This window comes from Caretta caretta, chromosome 4 (assembly GCF_965140235.1).
Source record: "Caretta caretta isolate rCarCar2 chromosome 4, rCarCar1.hap1, whole genome shotgun sequence".
Classification (NCBI taxonomy): Eukaryota; Metazoa; Chordata; order Testudines; family Cheloniidae; genus Caretta; species Caretta caretta.
The window spans coordinates 36,631,535-36,655,931 of NC_134209.1; the positions used below are offsets into that span (position 1 = coordinate 36,631,535).

Below are 24,397 nucleotides of genomic sequence, written 5' to 3' on the forward strand. Positions count from 1 at the left end.
GAAACAGAACAATTTGCATTTCAGCAAATATAAGTACGGAAGAAAGAGCATGGCGCTTCTTTCTCTACCAAATGTCATGGTGTGTTCCTCACAGCTCGAATGAACTTTACTTTGCGGGGTAACCCCCAGAAGAACCCGTTTCAAAAATTTACTGGTTTATAAAGACAGAGGATCTGAACCTGAAGTAATATGCAATTGAATCAACTGATTGTATACAATATTACTGTATTAGAAGAGTGTATAGAATGAGGTCTTTTCTGAAGGTAATGGCACACTGGTGATTGATATCACTGTGGCATGTCAGTAACATTATTGGAGGAAATATGGATACTTAATGATATGATGTTTTAGAGTCTGTGGCCAAAAAGGAAGAAACAGGTTCCCTCCCAGACAGGAGAAAAGGCAGCTATTTACCTTCTCCTACATAAATTAAGCATGGTAGAATCAAAAGAATGGAAGCTCCATTTGAAGAACAGCATGAAGGCATTCTGCCTCTTGAGACAAAGTCACTAAACTTTGAAAGCTATAAGCAAAGAGAGAAGCCATCTTTGGCATCCATCATTAGACAGATAAAAGGCAACAGTGCTCTTGCAAACTGAGGGAAAATGGGTTTTTCAACCAAGAGGGGGTTGAAGTCTCTGGAAACTGAACATGGGTGAGAAACCATCTTGAACCAAAGGGAAGGGTTTATTTACCCAGTTAAGTTGACAAGCAGGTGAGTTTTGTCTGTAGAAGAACAAATAAACCCTATTATTTCTCTGAATTTTCCAGGTCGTTACAGACTGCACCATTTGGGGAAGATTCAGGACTGGGAGTCTGTTGGGGTCACCTTGCTGGTTGTAACCAAGGCTGGTGGAAGCTGCTGTGGGGCTGTAGACAGGCCGCTGGGGTCAGAGCCACTGAACCAGGGCTGTCTAGCAAGAGACAATACAGCGTGTGACATGCATGCTTGTAGACTGGCTGTGAGTGTTTTAAGCTGGCAGCTACAGCAGAAAAACACTCAGGGTTGCAGGATAAGTGGTGACACAACCCCTCACTGTTCCAGACTGCACCCCAAACCATCACACAAGGCTAACAGGAATAGGAACACTGGCCAATTTTCTATTCTGGTGTATTCAGGTTCTTACACCATGCTCATTATCACCAGAGTAGCACCTTCCAGTAGTGTATTAAGCCAACGTGACTAACATCTGTTGTTGTTTCTTTATCTTCTCCCCAGGGGGAAAAATGGGTACAATGCAAAATTCTGTTTTGGAATTTTTATACACACACACACACGTTTCTATACACACCATTGTTGTATCTTTATGTTACAGAAGGCAAAATATGAGAACTGCCCCCTTGCATTTATAGCAGAGGGGGGAGAGGTTTGAGATGGTCCTTAGGTCCTGTAGGAGTTCACTACGCAGTCTTCAGCTAGTCCCCACAAAAGCTGTATTGTTTGTATTGTTATTGGAGTGTCTAACAAAGCACTGCAAAAGCTACTGTCATGTCCCTCATAAACTCCTGGCTTTCTTTCCTGCAAAAGTCGAGGGGATTGATTATTTTATCACAAGAAAATATGGATAGAGGGTGGCAGAGGAAAAAAGAAATATTCAAAATAATGATAAAACTTAGGTCAGCTTAGAAATTGAATTGCCATATACAAAAGTGTGTGACAATAGCACCTCCATCTGACCCCTGCTCAAAGCAGTCTACATTTAGGGCCGGTGTGTGGCTTACACTTATGATGCTGCATAAGGGGAGGGCACAAGGGGCTTTCCTGCCTTTGCAGACCCCATAGATGGGCCCAGCACAGTTGTAGTCCCTGCACTTCCTTGCCCACACAAATAGACCTCTGCTAGTGCCCTTCACTATGGTCTCACTCACCCACTGCAGAAGCCAAGATACACAAGGGGGAGCACACTACCCTCTTCTAAGGGATGGAGCATCCTTGCAGCAAACTCCTCCTGAAGCTCTTTTGGGGCCATGAAGCTCTGTACCACCCCCACTCTGGGCTAGTGACTGACAGGCACAATCTTGTCTTATGTGTGGGCTGTACTGATTTTCTCTCCCATTGGCACAACTTTGGGATAAGCCTCTCTGCAGGGATCTATTGCTGCTTATTTCTGTCATCAAAAAAAGGAGGCCAACTAAATCCATTTCAGTCTCTGTCTTCACATGCCCTGAATTACCTGTCTTCTCATTTCTTTGCCCAACCCTCCACTCACCTTGTGTCACAGGCTATGGCATTTATAGTTCATCTCATTTTACACTGAATTGTAACCTAGATCCTTCAAAGGACAAACTGTCTATCACACAACATTATCTTTTTCCATTATAAGTTATTACACAGGATTTGATCCTAACACCAGATTCATTACAAAACAAGGGCAAAATCCAGTTTTTTCCTAAGGGTTTATTATCAACAGAAAAAAACCTGGTGAGATTTGAAAACAAAGGAAAGTGAAGCCGACCCATTTTTTAAACGTTAAAGTGAAGCACCAGCACCCTCTATCAGGATTTTTCAAACACTGGCAATAGTACAGTGATTTATTCTGAATGGGAAATATGGCTTTACTAGATACTTGTTATGTATTGCAATCTTCATAAGTCTGCTTTAATTAAAGTGCTATTTCTTTTTTAAAACTGACATGCACCACTGCTATCCAGAGCTCTGCTTTGCATAGATATTTTTCAGCACTGTGCAGCAAGTTGTTATGCAGTACCACTCCAAGAAAGTCTCGCAATAAGAGAAGTGATAATGAAGACAGCAGCTGTTACCAAATTACTAAAACAAGACAGATTTGTTGGCAAACACTAATATTCTGGGTAAGTTTTTTGCAAGTTCGACACTTCTGTAAACAGCCATTGTTTGGGCTCCTTGAGTGGTGTAGGACAGTGCCAGTTGACAGAGGACTTATGGTTTTGCTGACACAGTCAGCCGCTCTCTTGCAGTGATCCCCATCACAGGAATGTAATTAACAGCCACCTTGCCACTTCCTGTCACTTCTCATCTTTTAGAAAGTGAATTCTAGTGCTTGGGATAGGACCAGAATGACAACCCTAAAGGCCAAAGTCCTCTATTTTCCCACGTAAGAGGAATTACAGTCAGCAGCAAAGCACACTTCCCCATATTGTCAAATGAAGGTGCTACAACTACCATCTAGAGGAGCAAACTTTCTAGTTCAGTCTCCGTGCCCCTTCAGTCCTTGACCTCTCAGTTAAGACAGCGAACCAATGCCCAATGGAGTCCAGTTCATTCCATGCAACACATTAAATAGCTGTCTGATAGTGACTGAAAGATACTACCAATATGGGCAGGGTCTGAACCAGAGACCAAAAGGTAAAAGGCTACACATGTAGAGGGTCAGATCCTCAGCTGGTGTAAATTATTACAACTCATTGGCGCTAGACTGACATATACCAGGTGAGAATCTGGCCCAAACCCCCTGAGCTATCAAGTCCCCTCAGATTACTGGATGTGTTTTATCATCCACAATGACCTTACGCTTCTGAGAAATTTCAATACAGGAGCAATCATTTATTTTACTGACCATTACACCATATAAAGGAGCACAACATAGCTGGCCATTGATCCTTCAGATTTATATGCCTTTGCCAAGTTGTCCATACAGTTACAGGTGTGCAACAGGTATTTTGAACTCTGGTACATTTGCCTCCCTCTCTTTTCCCCAGTGCGTGGTCTGAAATAGTCAGCTCCCTGGACCGAGAAAGCCAGAAAGGTGGCATTTTCCTCTATATCACTACTATTATTGTTAATTTTACAGTGCCCAAAAGTGTACTAGGCATTGTACAAATCAAACAGCCACTTCCTGGAAGACCTTACAGCCACATGTTTAATGTGACGCCATTAGACAGGGAAGGAAACAGCAGAGAAGGGAAGGCGCTGAGGAAGGACAGTGATTGCATCAAGGAGATCATGTAATTATTCATTTTATGTATGGTGCTGTCTGGCTGAATGCGATTCATAAATTTTAAAGCCAGAAGGAACCACCAGATCATCTTCTAGGCAGACTTCCTGTACATCAGTGGCCATAGAATTTTACCCACTCAGTCCTGTATTAAGCCTAATCAATTATATTTGACTAAAGAACTTCCAAAAAGTCTTGAATTTGTCCTATTCCCCTTTAGTGGCCAGTCCACAAAGAGGCTGACAGCCTACTATTGCTCCTATTAATGGAGCTTCTCCTTTAGCTGAAGTGATAGAAGATTATGCTTTAATTGTGGGCACTGTCAGATGCCCTGGCCAGGATTGGATGAATTAGAAACAAATGGGGCTCTCTCCCACAAGAAGGCAAGGAGCAAGACCAACCCATACAATAAAAATAAAGAGAAGATACCCTGTTGTCCAGCAGAGTCCGCCCAAATGATGTTCTTCCCATTACTGTCTGGAAGTGCCAAGGGAGCAGAAGAGGGAGCAGGTGACTTTCCACCTCCATTGTCCAAATCCAAAAAGGGAAAGATGTGGCTTCAGCCCTTTTTCTCCTGCTATGGCTCTGTGGTGCCCAAATGACTGTTGGGTTGCCATCGGGTGGATGAGTTTGTTGTTTCTGACAAAAACCTCTTTAAGAAAGAGTTTGGGAACAAAAAGGCCCAAAAATAAAATAAAGAGGAAGTTGGAAGTCGATCCCAAAGGAGAGTTTCTTCTTTTTTAACACAGCAAGTATGTAAGATACAGAGGAAAGAAAGGCTAACCTTCTTAGTTCTCGTCAGTGTTATAGAAGAGCTGCTTATGCCAACAAGAAAGGTCAGGTCAGCACTTTCATTAGAAAGCCTGGATAGGAGGGAGGGGGTGTTGGTTCTTTGGTTTTTAAATTGCACAATTTGGAAAATGTGGCTTAAGCTGATTTTGAAAGAAAGAAAGAAAGAAAGAAAGAAAGAATCGTAAATGGGGATTTTTACATACATGGCACCTGCAACAAAAGAAATGAAACTTGATCAATGTATAGATACAAATAATCCAAGTAGATTGGATTTAAAATGTAAATTGGGCAAGTCATTCATACATAATCCTGATCACTTACCTTAACAGCTCCCTTTAACCTCTCCTTCCCCACGCATCCACAGATCAAACTACTCAAGATTTGTAACATATTCTGCACCTTTTTTCTATCAATATTATTTTCAATATCACACAGACCATATTGTCTAACCACATCCCAGACCAGCTCCAATGGAAGAATTTGAAAAATTGCCCAACCATATAATTACCTGATGGACTCACTCTAGCCCTTTGGGAACATAGCATGTTTATCAATAATCACCCAGGGCCACCTTCTACCTTAATTGACCTCCATTCAGCTCTAGTAAGCATCTGTTCAGCTTCAGGTTGCCAGGATGTGAGGCTAGAATATGACCCACTGAGCATGATGGCTCCTGTAGTTTTTACATGTAGCACAGCAACTGGATTCTTGTGTGTGTATACACATACACACACACAGACATTCCCATCCAACTTCATTTTAAGACACCATTTTCATCAACATGTCTTCTCCCTCATCATCAGGCTAGCTGAATACATCAGACTAGCTTTGCTAAATAGAAAGCATACTGTGTGCAGTCCTGCAAGTATATACACAGAGCGTGGCAGTGTTGTTTGGTAGATACAGCAGGAATATGGAAGTCGAGATCACAAGTTCTGTTCCTGGCTCTGCTGATGACTCACTGTGTGAGCTGAGGCTAGTCACTTGAACTCTCTGCACCTCCAGTTTGTCCATTTTATAGATGGGTAATCAGAAGATATTAAGTACCTACCTCACAAGGGAGTCATTATGCCATCAGATATGTATGGCCCCACTCCTGCAATCGGATCTGACCCTTGTGATTGAACCAAGCTCCACTGACTTCCATGGGACTTTGTGCCGATGTGAGGATGTGCCTGCAAGAAGCCAGTTCCTATGGGAGGGAGGGAGGGAGAGAGAGAGAATTAGTGAAGGTTTGTTCAATGTATAGCATTCCTGGAATGCATGTTATAATTGCTATAACAGATCTGTCCTGAGAGAACAGACTAACATTTCTGGAGCTGTTCTGGTGGCTGAGGTGAATAACACACATTTTATTGTTTCCCATAAAATACTCCTTTATCTTTAAAAAACAGAAAAGAGGAAATTAAACACAGAAAAAACACCTTATGTTATTACGAAACAGAGGCAACTGTTGGAACCCAGGAAATTCACAATTAGGGTTGGAATTCCAGGCTTCCCTGGAATCATCCAGCCCAGTTATTGGAGGTGGTCTTTGAACAAAGAGGATTTGTTGAAATATCTGGGGAGGAGCGTGATTTCAGCCTTATCTCTGAATTCCTTGACTTGCATTATTCACGTCAATAAAGCTACTTCAACAGCGGTGGCTGTATCACACCTAGGCTTTGCAAACTGAACTGGCTCCTCATTTGCCTCACAGAAGATTTCAAAATGTTGGTGTTCAACAAGGTGTTTAATAGGTTGGGACCTAGTTACCTTAGAGACCACTGTTACTTCCTGTCATAAATATAAAGGGAAGGGTAAACCCCTTTAAAATCCCTCCTGGCCAGAGGAAAAATCCTCTCACCTGTAAAGGGTTAAGAAGCTAAAGGTAACCTCGCTGGCACCTGACCAAAATGACCAATGAGGAGACAAGATACTTTCAAAAGCTGGGAGGAGGGAGAAAAACAAAGGGTCTGTGTCTGTCTGTGTGATGCTTTTGCTGGGGACAGAACAGGAATGGAGTCTTAGAACTTAGTAAGTAATCTAGCTAGGTATGTGTTAGATTATGATTTCTTTAAATGGCTGAGAACATAGCTGTGCTGAATAGAATGAATATTCCTGTCTGTGTGTCTTTTTTGTAACTTAAGGTTTTGCCTAGAGGGATTCTCTATGTTTTGAATCTAATTACCCTGTAAGGTATCTACCATCCTGATTTTACAGAGGTGATTCCTTTTTACTTCTATTAAAAGCCTTCTTGTAAGAAAACTGAATGCTTTTTCATTGTTCTAAGAGCCAAGGGTTTGGGTCTGTGGTCACCTATGCAAATTGGTGAGGATTTTTACCAAACCTTCCCCAGGAAGTGGGGTGCAAGTGTTGGGAGGATTTGGGGGCAGGGGGGAAAGACGTGTCCAAACCACGTTTTTTCAGGAACCCAGATAAAGTTTGGTGGTGGCAGTGGAAGTCCAGGGGCAAAGGGTAAAATAGTTTGTACCTTGGGGAAGTTTTAACCTAAGCTGGTAAAAGTAAGCTTAGGAGGTTTTCAGGCAGGTCCCCACATCTATACCCTAAAGTTCAGAGTGGGGAAGGAACCTTGACACTTCCCAAGCCAGCTATGTTCCATAGGGACAATACAGCTGAACAAACCAGGTTCTCACTATCAGGCTCTGGGGAGAGAGCAGTTTTGGCAGTAGACCCAACTGGGAAACTCTGCATCAGCAGGGATCAGGAGGAGGCCAAGTCTAATGAAGGTGCAACACTCACCTTTTCAATAAAACCCTCCCCTGAAATAATGCTCTTAAATAAAAAATTGAAGCCCCGGTGGACCCAGAGAAGAAAACAGCTTTTATTCCGTCTTTTGTGCCTCTTTGTTTCATCCACTGCTCATGTACCAGGGTGATAAGTGTTATAAAATGCAGCCGATGCTTTCTGCCTGGCTTAGACTGTTGTTAGCCCATCTAGCCTATGCGTCAATCCCTTCAGTGGCTTTCCATCCTCATCAGTTCCCAATGTAAGGCCTTGGTCCTAATCTTTAAAGCAATTAATGGACCAAGCCCCAGCTACACTGAAGACTGAATTTCAATCTATGAGCTGCCAAGGTGTCTGTACTTCTCTGGGCCAAAGCAGATCACAAAGCCCAGCGTATAGCTCTTGAGAGCTGTGGACAGAGTGTAGTCAGCTAAAGGGATCTGGCTGTGGAAAGAATTCCCATAAGAGATTAGGTGAACCCAGAGTCTGACTGTCTTTAGAGAGCACTTCAAAACTTTCCTCTTTAACAAAGCCTCTCCAGCATAGCAAAAAAACTGACAAACGAAAAAGCCAGACAAACAAGATCACCCTCCTACCCAAGCAAAGATTTTTACCCATTCAAGAAGACACTGCAGAAACTCCCACAAGCTCACTAGGGATTTTACTATTGCTTGTGGAGTTCTTGTGGAAGGTTCTCAGATATCATGAGGATGTGCAGGAGTATAAAACCTGAAGACAGATAGTTTTGTGCAATCTGATGTATTGTGGTCTTTATGCTGTGTACTGTGATTGCATGTACAGTTAATTGTGGATGAAATATTGTATCTACTAAAATGAAAATTCAAGACTGGATGTTTTTCTACAAAGGTATGCTCTAGGAATTATTTTGGGGGAAGTTCCAGGGGATATGCAGGAGGGCAGAGTAGGTGATCATAATGGTCCCAGCTGGCCTTAGCATCTATGAAAAGCTGGGGTGAAGCTCTTTTAAAAATTGAAGTGTGTCTCTTTGAACAGCACCAAGCACACTGTCAGCACTCAATTAATTACCGTAACAGCATGTGGCTAAATCCCAGCGCTTTACACGGAAAAAGTGCCTGCCTGTCAATAGGTGCATGTTCTCTCCTGCAGTTTTTGCATGTTGCACAGCAACTGGATTCTTGCATATATATATATAGAGAGAGAGAGATTACAGCTAGTTGCATTATATATATATGCATGCACAAGAATCCAGTTGCTGTGCACCATGTAAAAACAGCAGGAGAGAGCATACACCTATGACAGGCAGGCACTTTTTCAGTGTAAAGCACTGGGATTTAGCCACACCTTGTTACGGTAATTAATTGAGTGCTGACAGTGTGCTTGGTGCTGTTCAAAGAGAGACACTCCAATTTGTAAATATATATATACCCCTCCAAGCTCATTTTCAGACACCATTTTCCATCTGGGGATCATTTTCATGAACATGTCTTCTTCCTCCATAATCCCATTAAAAAGAATTAGGAATGAACAAGAAATTTGTTTAATCATCTTGCATGAGATCAGCTGAATTCTAATGCTGTTTGATTACAGCTAGTCACAGAAATGTCAAGTGCATTTCCATTTAAAGTGCTTGCTTAAACAGCCGTGTAAATGGGGAACACCCGAAAATCAGCATATATCATGAGAGATTTGAGCTTCCTTATGGCACAGACTTGTTTTAATCCACTCTCTTGCTTTTTAAAATAATGCATTTTCCCAGCATATCATTTCCCTAAATGAATATGATACATCACCGCTGCAGATTCACTCATGGGCCCCATTAATAAAGGCAGGGGATTCTCAGCAGCTTTTCTCACTGGGAAGGTGGTATCTTACTGTCTGCCTTTGTAATGAATCTGATGCTCTTCTGGTTGAGCCTATCCCACAGGTCCTGCTCCCCCTGTCAATTTTGATTGGAGGTTTTCATTGCATAGGTAGTGGCACCATGTTAGAGAATAAATAATGCACTATTCTTTTCCCTGAGTAAGTAGCTATTCATTTCAACTACAGTAAAAGTGTTTGACTTGAAATAGGTTTCCATTGTTGTATGCGAGGCATTTCAAAAGAAGTGGCTATCTCCTAATCTTCCATCCCACTGTGTCATCCGCTATGACATATTATGGGGCTTTTTTTTTAAATGATCTCCAATTTTGTGCCTGCAGTTTTGCACGCTCATTGGTGGGGCAAATAGCTAGGGCTTGTTGAAAATTTTCCATCAAAACTTTTGTGATAGAAACTATGGTTGTAGAATAGCCTAAAATATTCATGTAAAGTGTTTTACTTTCAGAACACTGAACACCCCCACCAAAATTATTTTTAATTGTTTTTGGCTGAAATTTGAGTTTTTGGTACCAAAAATATTTGGTTTTCATTTCTTCAATGACAACTCAAAATTTTCTGGTGAAAAGATTCATGAAAACAAAATGTTTTTTATTGTTGAAGTTTTCCATGGGGGAGGATCATTTTCTAAATAGATCTGGAAATGACAGACATTAGACCTTATCGGGGCTGGGATTTTCAAAAGACCCTAAGGGAGTCAGGCATCCAAGTCAACGAGAGTTGGGCACTTGTCACAGATCTTGTTGAGTGCTCCTTTTGGCCACTCAGCCTGCTGTAAAGGGCTCCACCTCACTGGGCCACAGGTGCTTTAAGCCCCTTGTGTCTGAACCAAGTCCAGGTACTGCTTCTTGTTTGGGATTCCTATGCAGACTCTCAGGGTTAGATCCTCTGTCTAGCACTCCTCCTGGGAGCTGAGACCTCACAGCCCAACTGCTCAGACCCTGGGACTAGTGCTGGCCCTTCAGACTCCTCCATAGCTTAAATGCATCCTCTCCTAGAGCTTCACCTATGTGGGTGTTCCGTGGCCACACGTTAATTCTTCAAGGGCAAATCATTGCTAGAACACGTACAAAGCACAGACACTTTGCACAGTATCCTACCACCATTAATCTTTAATCGCATGAGAAATTCATAGATCTATATTAAAAAAAACACTGCACACATTTCCTTTCCTTCATTTCCTCACCACTCCAGAGTGTTCTTCAGGCTGCTGTCAGAGTTCTCTAGGATCATCCAGGATTCTTCTGTTGCAACGCGTGGCTTGTCTTCTCAGTCATGGAGTCACTCTCTGTCTGCATCAATTGCTTTGACCTTGGGTGAACCCACAGATAAAACACCCTCTCAGTGCCTACAAAAGCATACACCTCTCTTCTCCTCCTGTCCAAAGCTTCTTGGGTGGTTCTCTGCTTCTCACAATTTATATATCCCACCATCAGCACCTGGTTCCTTCCAAATGCCAGCCAACTCCTTACACACCTGTTGACTAGTCAGAGTACAGTCATTAAGGGTAACTACTCTCCATTATATCTTGTCTGGAAGAGCCATGATTACAGGTTTGTCAGCAATGGTGGATACATATAGACATGGAAGCATTCCATGATACAACAATTTTCATAAGAACAACTTCAGAACGTCAACCAGAATTCATAAATCGTACAGATAGATTCTCCAAAGCACCTGGCTCCTTTAGTCTTTTTTTAGGCAACGTTGTTGTAGCCGTGTTGGTCCCAGGATATTAGAGAGGTCTGAAGAAGAGCTCTGTGTAAGCTTGTCTCTCTTACCAACAGAAGTTGGTCCAATAAGAGATATTACCTCACTCACCTTGTCTCTTTGGTCTTCTTTGACAATCTCAGCCTGGGCCCTCAAATCACATGTGCAGCACTCTTGTTGTAATTAATCTAATCCACATTTTGCCACTCATAACTGATTTTGCTGGACACAAAATTGCAGATGCAAAATTACTGGTTTGACAGAGGACTCTTTAAAAATAAGGCCCTATACATTGAACCTATGTATTATTTAGACCATGAAGTAGGAGGTCATTAAAGATTTGGAGGAACAGATAAGAGATAAGTTACCTAGATTTGAGACATTTATCTCTAAAGCTTCGCTGAGGCCCGGTCTACACTACAAATTTATGTCAGAATAACTATATCACTCTGGCGTGTGGAAAATCCACACCCCTGAGCTATGCAGTTATACTGACCTAACTCCCAGTGTAGACAGTGTTGTGTCGATGGGAGGGCTTCTCCTATTAACATAGCTACCGCCTCTTGGGGAGGTGAAGTACCTGCTCTCCCCTTGGCGTAGGTAGCATCTTCACTAAGTGCTACAACAGCTCAGCTTCAGGTCTGTAAGTATAGACAAGCCCTGAGTCTGTTTGGTCTTGAATCCCATGGAAACAAGCTCCCCAGTGAGACTCACAAGTACCTTTCAATGTAAACCACCTTGAAAGTATTTCAGGAATGGCATCTCTTTTGATGGTACTTCCACTTCCTCTTCTGGTCAGAATGAGGAAGTACAGAGCTGTGACTAAAAACAACAAATCTTTTAAGTTTTACCAAACTTTTTTGAATCCCCAAAGACTTTAATGGGTTTGAATTTTGAGCAGACATTCAGCCCACTCCTGGTTTTCTCCTGGCATGTTTCTCCAGCTTTAACAATGGTTGGTACATGTATTATGTCTGATATCACATCTGCATGGACTACAACTTACAAGAATATTAGCCTCAATCTGATCAATCTTCCAAATCAAAGCAGAAAAGGAGAAAAGACAGCACTGTTTAGAGATTACTCCCTGTCCTGTTTTTAGTTATTTCATTATAATGGACTGTAAATAGCGTACAGCCATGAAGACCCCATTGGGGCATGAAGCATTTATTGCAGCTACTTGGGTTACTGCTGAGCTGTATTAGAAGGAAGATAGTGTGAAGCTGACACTTGGAGAGCCAGGAAGAAAGCCATACATAAACAAGGGAGCACAAGATGAGGATACAGAACAGGCAGGAACTGGTGGTCAGGAGGTGAAACTTCCTGACATTGTGTGTAGCTCACACAAAGGAGCAGACAGTGCCTAGAGCATTAATTCAGCAGAAGCAATCAGGATTGAGAGTTCATTAAAAAACAAAGCCAGTGTTGAGGAGGAAAAAATACTGCAGGATACCACAGCTAACATTCGTGTTCTGCTTGGGTCTAGAAAGAGTATGGCTAGGCAATCTATCTTACAATTCCCTGCAGCTTGCTAGCATTACAGAGCCAGACCAGTCTACTGGAGTGCCACATAATAACAATATTTTAAAAACACAGGAGGTTTGACCAACTTTGTAAGAAGCCAGCCTAATAAATGGGAGATCTGGCAAGTAAGTGGACTTGCAAACTACATTAGCCCAGAAACCTAGAGGGTACATTACATCCAGGAGAAGACTAACCAGAAAATTTGATAGACATGTATTGTACTGCAGGTTGCCTGCAGTTTTGGGAGGAAGGGGAAAACTGGATCCCCTCTGATGTGTAGAAACTTTCCCAATTAGAGATAAGCCCAAGCCGTAAAGTTTAAATCTAGACTTGAACTTTCCCAAAGTTTGTGGGTGTTGTGGCAAATTGCTGGTACGATTATGATGGGTCCAGCGCTTCCTCTTCTTGGGGGAGGAGGGGGTTTCAGGGCACAGTTTCCTGCCCCTGAACTAGGGTATTTACTGTCCCACTAGTAACCCAGAGAAGGGCAGTGTTGAGGGAGGGACCCGGGCCTGCCCTCTACTCCGGGTCCCAGCCCAGAGGCCCTAGGGATAGTGGTAAACCACTTGAACTAGTGCTTCCTTCCCCTGGGCTACTTCCTTCTCCTGCTCTTCAGCTTGTGGGGCTTCCTGCCCTCTCTCTCTGCACAAGCCAGGTGTCTCTGTACCTAGGGTCTTGGTCTTCTAGCCAGCCATGGCACTTCTCCAAACTGCACTCTGCTCCAACTTCTTTCCCTGGCTGATTGAAGCAGGGGGTTTTTATCAGGTGACTAGCTTCAGGTGCTTTTAATTAATCTATAGAAACCTTTCTTCCCTCTACAGGGAATAAGGCTTCTCCTCATCCTGGGACTTAACTATCTCTCCTATATCACTCTCCTGCTGCTTTCTGGCCATGCTGTATCACAGTGTTCAGATTTGGTTTAGGTCCATTTCAAATTCCAAGTAAAATCCCAGAATGTTTCAGGGGTCCAGGAGGAAAAACAGAAATGTTGGTGATTAAACCGAGATGCTTTACATGATTTCATTGTCTTGAATTCCAGTGTGGAATCTAACTGTGACGACTTGCAGTAACTCACAATGTATCACACAGTAACTCAGAAAGGAAGCCAGCTGTCTCCAGTCTATTCTGTATTTGCTTCATAAATCACTGTGCATTCTTTGTCCTTGCTGTGGAAGGCAAATCGGTTTAAATCCTAATTTAACCTTTCCCGTTATTCTCCTACCCAACCCTGTCCCTTAATGATAGAGAGAGTTTAACTGCTGCAGATCGGTGCATGAGCCACAGGTGGTGGTCAGATTTGGTTTCCCCGGGAAGCCAAAGCTATTTTAATCACTATCAGCAAAGAGAGAGACTTGCCGCCTGACTAGATTAAGATCTAGAAAGCAACATCATCTAAGTGACATATTGATTCTGAAGTCAATGACATTTCATACCGCAAAGTTTCAGTCATTAGCCAAACCCCAGAGCATTGGCAGCAACCCTGAAATTTATCTCTAATTTTAATTGAATATCGAGTACAAAAAAAAAAAGGAAAAAAGTGGGAAAAAAATGAACTCTAAGGGATGATTAATTGTTTAATAAGTAATGCAGCCGCATAAAAGTGATATGTGCTGAATGGTGCTCCACTTTAACTTCCTGGTAAAACCCTTTTTGTGAAATTGGGATAAAATACAGTAACTCAGTGATACAGCACAATTAAAATGTCACTCTGTTCAATGGATAGGCTGAAGTATAGGTAAAAACTGTTCTTCCATGTTAAAAGAAAAGGAGGACTTGTGGCACCTTAGAGACTAACAAATTTATTTGAGCATAGGCTTTCATGAGCTACAGCTTACTTCATCGGATGCATGCAGTGGAAAATACAGTGGGGAGATTTTATCTACACAGAGAACATGAAACAATGCGTGTTACCATACACACTGTAATGAGAGTGATCAGGTAAGGTGAGCTATTACCAGCAGGAGAGAAAAAAAACAACCTTTTGTCGTGATAATCAAGGTGGGCCATTTCCAGCAGTTGACAAGAACGTCTGAGGAACGGGGGGGGGGAAGGGGGAGAGAGAACAAACATGGGGAAATCGTTTTACTCTGTGTAATGACACATCCACTCCCAGTCTTTATTCAAGCCTAAGTTAATGGTGTCCAGTTTGCAAATTAATTCCAATTCAGCAGTCTCTTGTTGGAGTCTGTTTTTGAAGTTTTTTTGTTGAAAAATTGCCACTTTTAGGTCTGTAATCGAGTGACCAGAGAGATTGAAGTGTTCTCTGACTGGTTTTTGAATAACTCTTGACATCTGATTTGTGTCAATTTATTCTTATGTAGAGACTGTCCAGTTTGGCCAATGTACATGGCAGAGGGGCATTGCTGGCACATGATGGCATATCACATTGGTAGATGTGCAGGTGAACGAGCCTCTGACGGTGTGGCTAATGCGATTAGGCCCTGTGATGGTGTCCCCTGAATAGATATGTGGGCACAATTGGCAACAGGCTTTGTTGTAAGGATAGGTTCCTGGGTTAGTGTCTGGTGCGTGGTTGCTGGTGAGTATTTGCTTCAGATTGGGGAGCTGTCTGTAAGCAAGGACTGGCCTATCTCCCAAGCTCTGTGAGAGTGATGGGTCGTCCTTCAGGATAGGTTATAGATCCTTGATGATACACTGGAGAGGTTTTAGTTGAGGGCTGAAGGTGACGGCTAGTGACATTGTGTTATTTTCTTTGTTGGGCCTGTCCTGTAGTAGGTAACTTCTGGCTCTGTTAAAAGATTCCTCCTCCCCCCACCCCTCTTCTTCCTCTCCTGCTGGTAATAGCTCACCTTACCTGACCACTCTTGTTACAGTGTGTATGGTAACACCCATTGTTTCATGTTCTCTGCGTATATAAAATCTCCCCACTGTATTTTCCACTGCATGCATCCGATGAAGTGAGCTAACACGGCTGCTACTCTGAAACCTTCCATGTTAAGTTACTTCTGAGAATTGATCAAACACAGGCTGGATGAACGTGGCTTTTTTTTTTTTAAAACTGTTCTTTATTTCATTTTATCTTTAGCTCCCCAGCGACCAACTATTATTGCATGCTCCTGCCTGAGGCACAGGGAAGTAGTGGGTTAGATTTTAAATCACAAGTACCCCAAAGGGGAAATGCATGTTCTAACTTTTCCATGTTTATGAATGTGGAAAGTGTCTGACGGCCTACCATACAGAACACCTGCCTGCAAGGAATAAGAGAGAGCAAGACCTCCTGTCATGTGACTGGCTACGCTCTGTTTGTAATGCAAAGATCTATAATAAGAGCCATCTGTCTTCTACAAAACCTTCTCACTCAGAACATTTTTACTGTAAGCCCCAAAACTGACAACCAACTGGAAGTTTTCCTCAGGCTGTCTTTAGATGAGGAGAAGAAAAGACCCGGATTAAAGATGTATTTTCTAAGACGCCTGCTGAATGGGTTTAAGAAGCTGGCCAATAAACCATTATGCAGTAGAGACAAGTCAACCCAATTGATAATTATGTTCAAGAGCCCAGCCTTATTGCCACACTATGCCCCAAACTTTTCAATATCAGAATCATTCTATCATTTAGCACATTAAGTCTTTCACTATAATCTTGGAATGAATTCCTCTGCCATTATAAATATTAAATAACCATACCATCTTTTGCATGTGGACATGTGGAGCAATCATTCAGAGCTAGTGGGGCCCTACAGATAAAACAAAATAATTAATAAATAATAATACCTTGCACTTACGTAGATCAGATTTTCAAAAGAGCTGAGCTCCCATTTAAAATGAATTTGTGTGCTGAGTCTATTTGCAAATCTGGCCAACAGTGCTTTTCCTCTGAGGCCAATACAATGCTTTACAAACAATGGGCCAGATCCTCTGCTGGTGTAAATCGGCATAACTCCATTCACTTTAGTGGAATGATGCCAATGTGCAACACTGAGAATCCCACCCTTTAATGATATAAGCTTCAGAACACTCCTGTGAGATAGTAAGTATTAGCACAGAGGGGGAAACTGAAGGACATGGAGATGAAGGGTGATCTGAGTAGACAGCCAGTACAAGGCCTCTGAATCACTCAAGTCCTTGCTTAAGTGGTGCAGAGCCCCATGTGGCTCTCAGCAGAGGTAAATTTCATCCTAAACGACTTGCCTTACATCACAGAACAGGGAAGTGTCTGTCCTGGTAAAATGCCCAGATTGCCTGACTCTCAGTCCCATGCTATAACCATTAAATCACAGTTCCTTTTTTCCAAGATAAAGGGCTTGAAATAAGTTTTTGCTTCTTGCCTCTGTGGCTGCTCCTGAAGTTCTGTGAAAAATTATACTCAGCCAGCAAATGTGGCAATATTTGCTTTTTTTTTTTAAATAAACTATTTTGGTGCCTGAAATGGATTAACCCTAATTGCTAATAGCACAAACCAGTTTTGATGAAGAACAAGGAAATGGTTTCCATTTCCCAAAAATGGAGCAAACTGATCTCAGGACCAGAATGCTTCTGAGACCTCAAGTGGGAGAACAGTGAAGCAAGCTTTTGGAGGAAAAACCTGAAGAGAATATTCTTGTTAAATTGCAAAATGATAACAGAAGATTCCTTACCTCCTTCACAATTATGTGACTGTTCCTTAACTATTCTGCTTCTGTGATATTTTAGGTAGAGTAAAATGAAGTTTATTTGTAAAATTCTACTACAAATAAAAATTACCCACCCATTGTTACTCCCTTTCTATGCTGCTAAGTAGTTTGCCAGGCCTAAGAGGTATACAAAGAGGTATTGTACCAAAATCTGCTTGAGTGCTTAATTAAAATTACATAGACTATAACACACTGCTTTTACAGAGCCTGATCCAAAACCCACGGAAGTCAAACAAGAGTCCCATTGGCTTCACTGGGATTTAGGTCATGTCCACAGGGCTATACAGATTCCCATTAGTGGAACATGAAGGTTTACAATATATTTCTATATACCAAGTAGCACCTTGTGGCATAGGTCAGCATCCATTAGCATTTAAGGGTGTAAATAAGTAAATAAATAATAATAATAATAATAAATTTGTAGTGCAATAGTGCCTAGGAGCCTCAGTCATGCACCAGCCCCCATTGTGCTGAACACAGTACAAATGCAGGACAAAAAGATCATCCTTGACCCAAAGAGCTTCTAATCTAAGTGAGTAAATCTACTGCCACTGGGAGAAAAGGCACATTCCAATAACTTGACTTTACCTGGAAAGAATAATTTGGACCAGTCCTTATGTGTCACCTAAAGTATACAGGAAGTGACAAAAAAATAACGCTTATAAGGGAAAATGTGTGTGAGAGTGAGAGAGAGAGAGATATTCATTGATTGATTGATGATCAGAGACATTTGGTTTTGCCATGCTCTGAATTTCACTAAATATTTTTGTACTGTGTTTTTACAAGATCATCTGTTCATGATGCTTTAAACTCAAGCAAACATAAATATGACCTTTTACTTCCAAGGCATGAGTGACAGTGATTCAGTTTTGCCATATTCTGAATATAGCTCATAGATAATTATGTACCATATTTGTAAGGAATCCAGTCCATAAATCTTTACATGCAGCACTTTAACCAACTTTAAAAGAATGAACAGCTGGATAGAATTGTAATGATATAATGGGGAAGAATAAAAATTGAATACTTATACTTATCTACTAAATTTTCCTCCATTTTACATTTATGTTGTCTTCTATATTTATTATGATATCATATATCAAATGATTTTACTTTCTCAGAGGCTCAGTTTTGTCTGCGCAGTTGACACCATCATCTATAGACAAATCTGGAGGAGCTGTAACTGACCTAGAAATAAAAGGAGACTGTTAATGATTTTATTAAACAGTTGTAAAAAGCAAAGTAGTGCTACTGGGTGAACTGGTCAATTAGTGGCATATATTTCATACATTTTTTTAAGGCCAGAAGGGACCATTAGATAATCTAGTCTGGCCTCCTGTATAACATAGAGCATAGAATTTCATCCAGTTACCCCTGCACTGAGACCAGTAATTTGTCTTTGGCTAAAAGATACCTTTCAGAATGACATCCAGTCTTCACTTCAAGGCCACACAAGATGGAGAATCCATCACTTCCCTTTCGGGTTTGTTCCAATGGTAAGCCACCCTCTCCGTTTAAAAAAAAAAAAAAAAGTGTGCCTTATTTCTAATTTGAGTTTGTCCGGCTTCAGTTTCCAGCTGTTGGCAGACTTGATGCCAGCTTTTGTCAAGGCCTCAGGCCTCACTGAATACTGACAAATACATAGCTGGAAACCAGTCTGGCTCACCTGTGTGTTAGTATTGTTAAAACAGATGTTAGAGTTATAAGAGGTCTTTAGTGTTTAGACTTTATGGAATGCTCGTAGGATGCTGAAAGTGTTAATCCTACTTATAATATCTGTATCCCATGTTATAAGGTAATGTTTAAATGATTGCTCTGTGATGATACCAATGTTTGCTTAAGACTGTACCTAAGAACATAAGAACACCATATGGGTCAGATTAATGTTCCGTCTACCCAGTATCCTCTCTTCTGATAGTGGCCAATACCAGGTGCTTCAGAGGGAACGAACAGAACAGGTAATCATCAAGTGATCCATTCCCTGTTGCTCATTCCCAGCTTCTGGCAAACAGAGGCTAGGGACACCATTCCTGCCCATCCTGGCTAATAGCCATTGATGGACCTATCCTCCATGAACTTATCTAGTTCTTTTTTTGAACCCTGTTATAGTCTCGGCCTTCACAACATCCTCTGGCAAACAGTTCAACAGATTGACTGTGCATTGTGTGAAGAAATGCAAACAAAAGGAAGTCCCACACAGCCAAGGGAGAAGCATGACCAAGTGTGAAATGCTAGTTTACCACAAAAGGTGCTCTCTCTTCCCCAACAAAAGAAGGTCTACAGACATCAGACAAGCCATTGTGGACAAAAGACTTTGTTGATTGCCTCCCATGAAGAAGGTATGTGCACAAGCCTTCACCCCACCACAGCATGAATGCTGAGGAAGGGAATAAAAATGCGTGTTAGGGAGAAAGATAGCTACATACTGCTTGAACTCTGTGGGGCAAAGATTTCTAAGCATAAGCAAAGGATCCTCTGCTGTTTAGTGTGGGTTAGCCCTAAAGGACACAGATTTCAAAAGATAAAAAACTTCTGTAATAAATATATACACACAAATGTCAGTGGAAGAGTTTGTTTATCTACTTTAATCTTGTAATAACTCATTTCTTTTTCCTAGTCAATAGTCTTTTACAGGATTGGCTACAAGCATGGTCTTTGGTGAGAGATCTAAGGTGCAATTGACCTGAGGTAAGTGGCTGGCCCTTTGGGACTGGGAGTAACCTGAATATTGTGGTTTTTTTAGTGTAAGGCAGTGTTTCCCAAACTTGGGATGCCGCTTGTTCAGGGAAAGCCCCTGGCGGGCCGGGCTGGGCCGGGCCGGTTTGTTTACCTGCCACGTCTGCAGGTTCGGCCGATCGCGGCTCCCACTGGCTGCAGTTCACTGCAGGCCAATGGGGACTGCAGGAAGCGGCGGCCAGTACCTCCCAGCGATGAACCGCGGCCAGTGGGAGCCACGATTGGCCGAACCTGTGGCCATGGCAGGTAAACAAACCTGCCCAGCTCGCCAGGGGCTTTCCCTGAACAAGCGGCGTCCCAAGTTTGCAAAACACTGGTGTAAGGGACTATCTTTCACAGAGAGAGGCCTGCCTGGGTGGCAACATAAGGGGTCCAATGAGACGGTCTGTGGCTCCCTATTAAGGTTGTTATACTGCCTGAGGATTTCAGACTTGTTACTTGGTTGGCAAAACCTAAGTAGAGAACACACAACCCATTTGGGGTTCATGCCCCGTTTCTGACAGCCTGCCTACAGTCGTCAGCCATTCCAGACATCATGACAAAGCCTTTCTCTGTTAGATGGAAGAGTCCTTTAGTACCCTTCTTTTCTCCCCAAGAAGGCATTTATATACCTCTTAATCCAATCACCTCTCAATCTCACGTTTATGTGTGTAGATGTTTTCTTAGAAAATGGGCAAATATTTGAGTCTGTCACCTAAATAGGCTGTGATGTTTAATTAACTCATTGAAAAGTTGACACCCGGTGCTTCGTTCTTCCATTATAAATACAACTAATACCCACAGACTTACCTGACTCCTGCGGTAGGAGAACCAGAGCCCCGGAGTATTGTACAATAAAGAAGGAAACCTATTCCACACAGACAATCATTCTTTTATCTTGAAACAAAAATGAATTGAAGATGTCAAACAATATTTATTACTGACAGAGTAAATTGGCCTGAAAATCATTTTTCCCAAGTCACTGATTCAAGTTAGATTATGTAAGGAGCTGTCCTAGCACCCTCTTCAATTACATTAACATGAGCCATGCACAGATTGTCACATTTTCTACTTAGTGCTTCACAGCACTGTTTAGGGTGGAGAGAATGCTTATAAAATTTGAAAATGACAGCAAGCTGGGAGGGGTGTCAAGCGCTCTGGAGGACAGGATTAGAATTCAAAACAACCTTGACAAATTGGAATCATTCGTCTGAAATCAATAAAATGAAATTCACTAAAGACAAGTGCAAAGTACTTCACTTAGGAAGGAAAAATCAAATGCATATCTACAAAATGGGGGATAACTGGCTAGGCAGTAGTACTGCTGAAAAGGATCTGGAGTTTATAGTGGATCACAGATTGAATCTGAGTCAACAACGTGATGCAGTTATGAAAAAGGCTAATATTCTGGGGTGTATTAACAGAAGTGTCATATGTAAGACACACGGGATAATTGTCCTGTTCTACTTGGTACTAGTGAGCCTCACCAGGAGTGCTGTTTCCAAGTCTGGGCACCACACTTTAGGAAAGATGTGAACAAACTGGAGAGAGTCCAGAGGAGAACAATAAAAACGATAAAAGGTTTAGAAAACCTGGCCTATAAGGACAGGATAAAAAAAAGGGATATGTTTAGTCCTCAGAAAAGAAGACTGAGGGGGCACTGATAACAGTCTTGAAAATGTTAAAGGCTGTTATAAAGAGGACAGGGATCAATTGCTCTCCATGTCTGCTGAAGGTAGGACAAGAACTAATGGTCTTAATCTGCAGCAAGGTAAGCCTACCCATGAGAGCAATCTACATTTCTACCACTCCCCACTGCACAGAACATCATCTGTTCCCTCCCCTCCAACCACAAGTTATATGGAGTGGATGAGTCTTCTGGAAGGCTTCCTATGCTATCTTATCCAACATTTGGGGACCAGGAGAGAACTGTAGGATGGGTTCACTCTTCTTCCCTAGCCAGATCCTCACATCTATGTCTCCTGGCGGCTGTTCCCCTCTCAGCTGGCTTCCTCTGAGTCCTTGCAGCTGAGGTCTTAATATTTTAAAACAATGGCATTTTCTTCTCCAAGTGGGATTTTTCCTGCCATCCACAGGCACTTTACAGACAGAAAAAAGGTCTTTGTCGTGAAGCCCTGTTTTGAAACAAGCCCCAAGTGCCCGCCACAGGACATAGTTTTTATAGTGAAAACAGACATTTAATCACTTTGCATTCTTTGCTCTTGCAGTTAGGCTGAGCCGACAGCAAATGTGAAAAATTGGGACCAGGGGTGGGGGGGAAATAGGAGCCTGTATAAGAAAAAGCCCCAAATATCAGGACTGTCGCTATAAAATCAGGACATCTGGTCACCCTGCTTGCAGTTAAATTTGCCTTTTACAAACTATTGTGAAAAAAAAACCATGAAATTCTGCTGTGGAAATGTGGCACCGGGACAAACAAAATTGCAGAAAATGTTGCCAAAAATGTCCTACAATTTTTCCCCATTGGATGTATGTCCTGTCTCATCAAAGATAAGCATTCTTTCTTACTTGTCAAAATTACTTAACTCTGAACTCCACTTTTCAGGAAAAGAAACTAATACTTAGTTTTCTTTTTTACACACAGGCACTATCTTAGATCTGATGGGGACCCTGTCACAGGGCGGGACTCACCCCTGTGGCGCCTCCCGCTGGTTGGCCGGGGAATTAGCTCTTCCAGCCTCCAGAGCACCCTCTGCAGGCCAGCATCTCACTGCCGCTGGCCCCCATGTCCCTCCTGGACCCTGGTGCCCCTTTCCCTGGGGTGCTGCCCCCTAGCAGTGCCCCACAGTCTCTGGGTCTCCCCCTCCTAGGGGAACCCCCAACCCCCACCACACTTCAGTATATGGCTACTGCCCAGTCACCATCTAGCCCCCATTCACTGGGGCAGACTGCAGTATATAAGCCACTCATCACAGGCAAGGGGGGTTTGGACCTGCTGCCTCTGCCTACCCGTGGGCTGCCCCCTGCAACCCCAGTACCCTTTTTGGCCTTCCACTACGCCTGCAGCCTGGGGGCTTTCCAGGCCGGAGCTCCCAGCTCCTCTGGCCTTCCCCCAGCCCTGCTCCACCTTAGGTACCCAGGTATGCTCCCCAGCAGCCAGGCCCTTCTCTCTTTAAAGGCAGAGAGAGTCTGTCTGCTCCTGGCCCACTGCCCTCTTATAAGGGCCAGCTGAGCCCTGATTGCGGTGTGGCCACACCTGAGCCTGCTTCCCCAATCAGCCTGGGAACTGCTTGCTCCCAGCCACAGCCCTCTCCTGGGCTTTTTTAAGCCCTTTAAGGCCGGAGCCAGTGACCACCCTGCTACAGACCCCTTTACAAAAACATCCCCAGGTAGGCTTAACAAAGAACAACCAGAGATTCTAGTATTTCAGAGCAGACCAGTGACCAAGGAAAGCCAAATACAGTGCATGTCCTTGAATACCTGTAGTGAGAGTTTCTAAGAGTTGGTCTCCTCGTCTTCCCAGAAGGAGGGCCATATCACCATATAGTTTTCCTTTCCTCCCAATCTTTAAAACTAAGGAAATTAAATGACATTTTACATGAATGTGTGTTTCGAACTGGTAATCTTTCAATACAATGAATCTGAGTGCAGAGCTCCTCAAGGTGAGGGATACTGCTTGCCATAGTATATTGTCCTTAAATCAAAAAACACCACGCTTTGAGTGTGGCTTGGCATCCAGATTCTTGCTCATAAAAAGTTTTATGCAACTTTTTTATTATTTTTGCTTGGAAATATTTTTTTAATAATCAATGAGTGAGAACAAAATATAAGAAAGGGGGTGAAAATAAAATCAAACGGGTGGAGGAACCTCTACCAGAATGGTGCTAGCATGGAGTTGCAGCAAATAATTTAGCTAAAGCACACTTGCTTGGTTTGCTTAGCTGAGCAGAACAAACAATCAGATAAGCCGACAGGAGCATATTCAAAGTCTTTCACTGAAATAAAATAATAAAGCCAGATCCATGGAGTGTGCTGCACATTGACACCAAACATGTAACAAAAAGAAAATGTGATTTATTATAGCATTTATCTGACAGCGAATGGTACATCAAGGAGCAGCAGTGGAAGAATGCTTTTGTATCATCTGGGGCTTCATGCTCTTTTGTGGCCCATCATTGAAACAGAAATTTTAAAAGTACCATTGACTCAGAGTTTCCAGTGGCACAGAATGAATTGTAAAGCAATCAGCACAATACACTGGTCACTATAGCTACACCACCCCCACCCCGAGGGGGATCAGAGCAACTTTTCACACTCAATTGGCCAAACTTGCAGACAGGAAAATAAGCAGGGGAGATTACTCGCAGGTAATAGGCCTACGAGGATGGTACACACCTCCACAAGACCTGCCGATTGCTAGATTATCATCACTTGTGCTCATGGAGCACAGTTGGGGTTAGAAGCTGTGCAGAGAAAGCCAAACTCATGAGCAAAGAAGGGTACATTGTGTCCCACTCATCCATCTCCAATTTACGTTTGAAGCTGGGCATCAAATTACGAGGAC

At 42.5% G+C, this 24,397-nt stretch overlaps 1 long non-coding RNA gene across 1 annotated transcript; it reads right to left on the reverse strand.

Moving 5' to 3' along the window:
* Nucleotides 1-3,508: 3,508 nt before the first annotated feature.
* On the reverse strand, nucleotides 3,509-14,343 carry LOC142071845 (uncharacterized). The gene is made up of 3 exons (XR_012668043.1): nucleotides 10,477-14,343; nucleotides 5,758-5,898; nucleotides 3,509-4,916 (listed from the first exon to the last, which is right to left on the reverse strand). It is a non-coding gene; the product is annotated as an uncharacterized LOC142071845 (long non-coding RNA).
* Nucleotides 14,344-24,397: the final 10,054 nt, after the last annotated feature.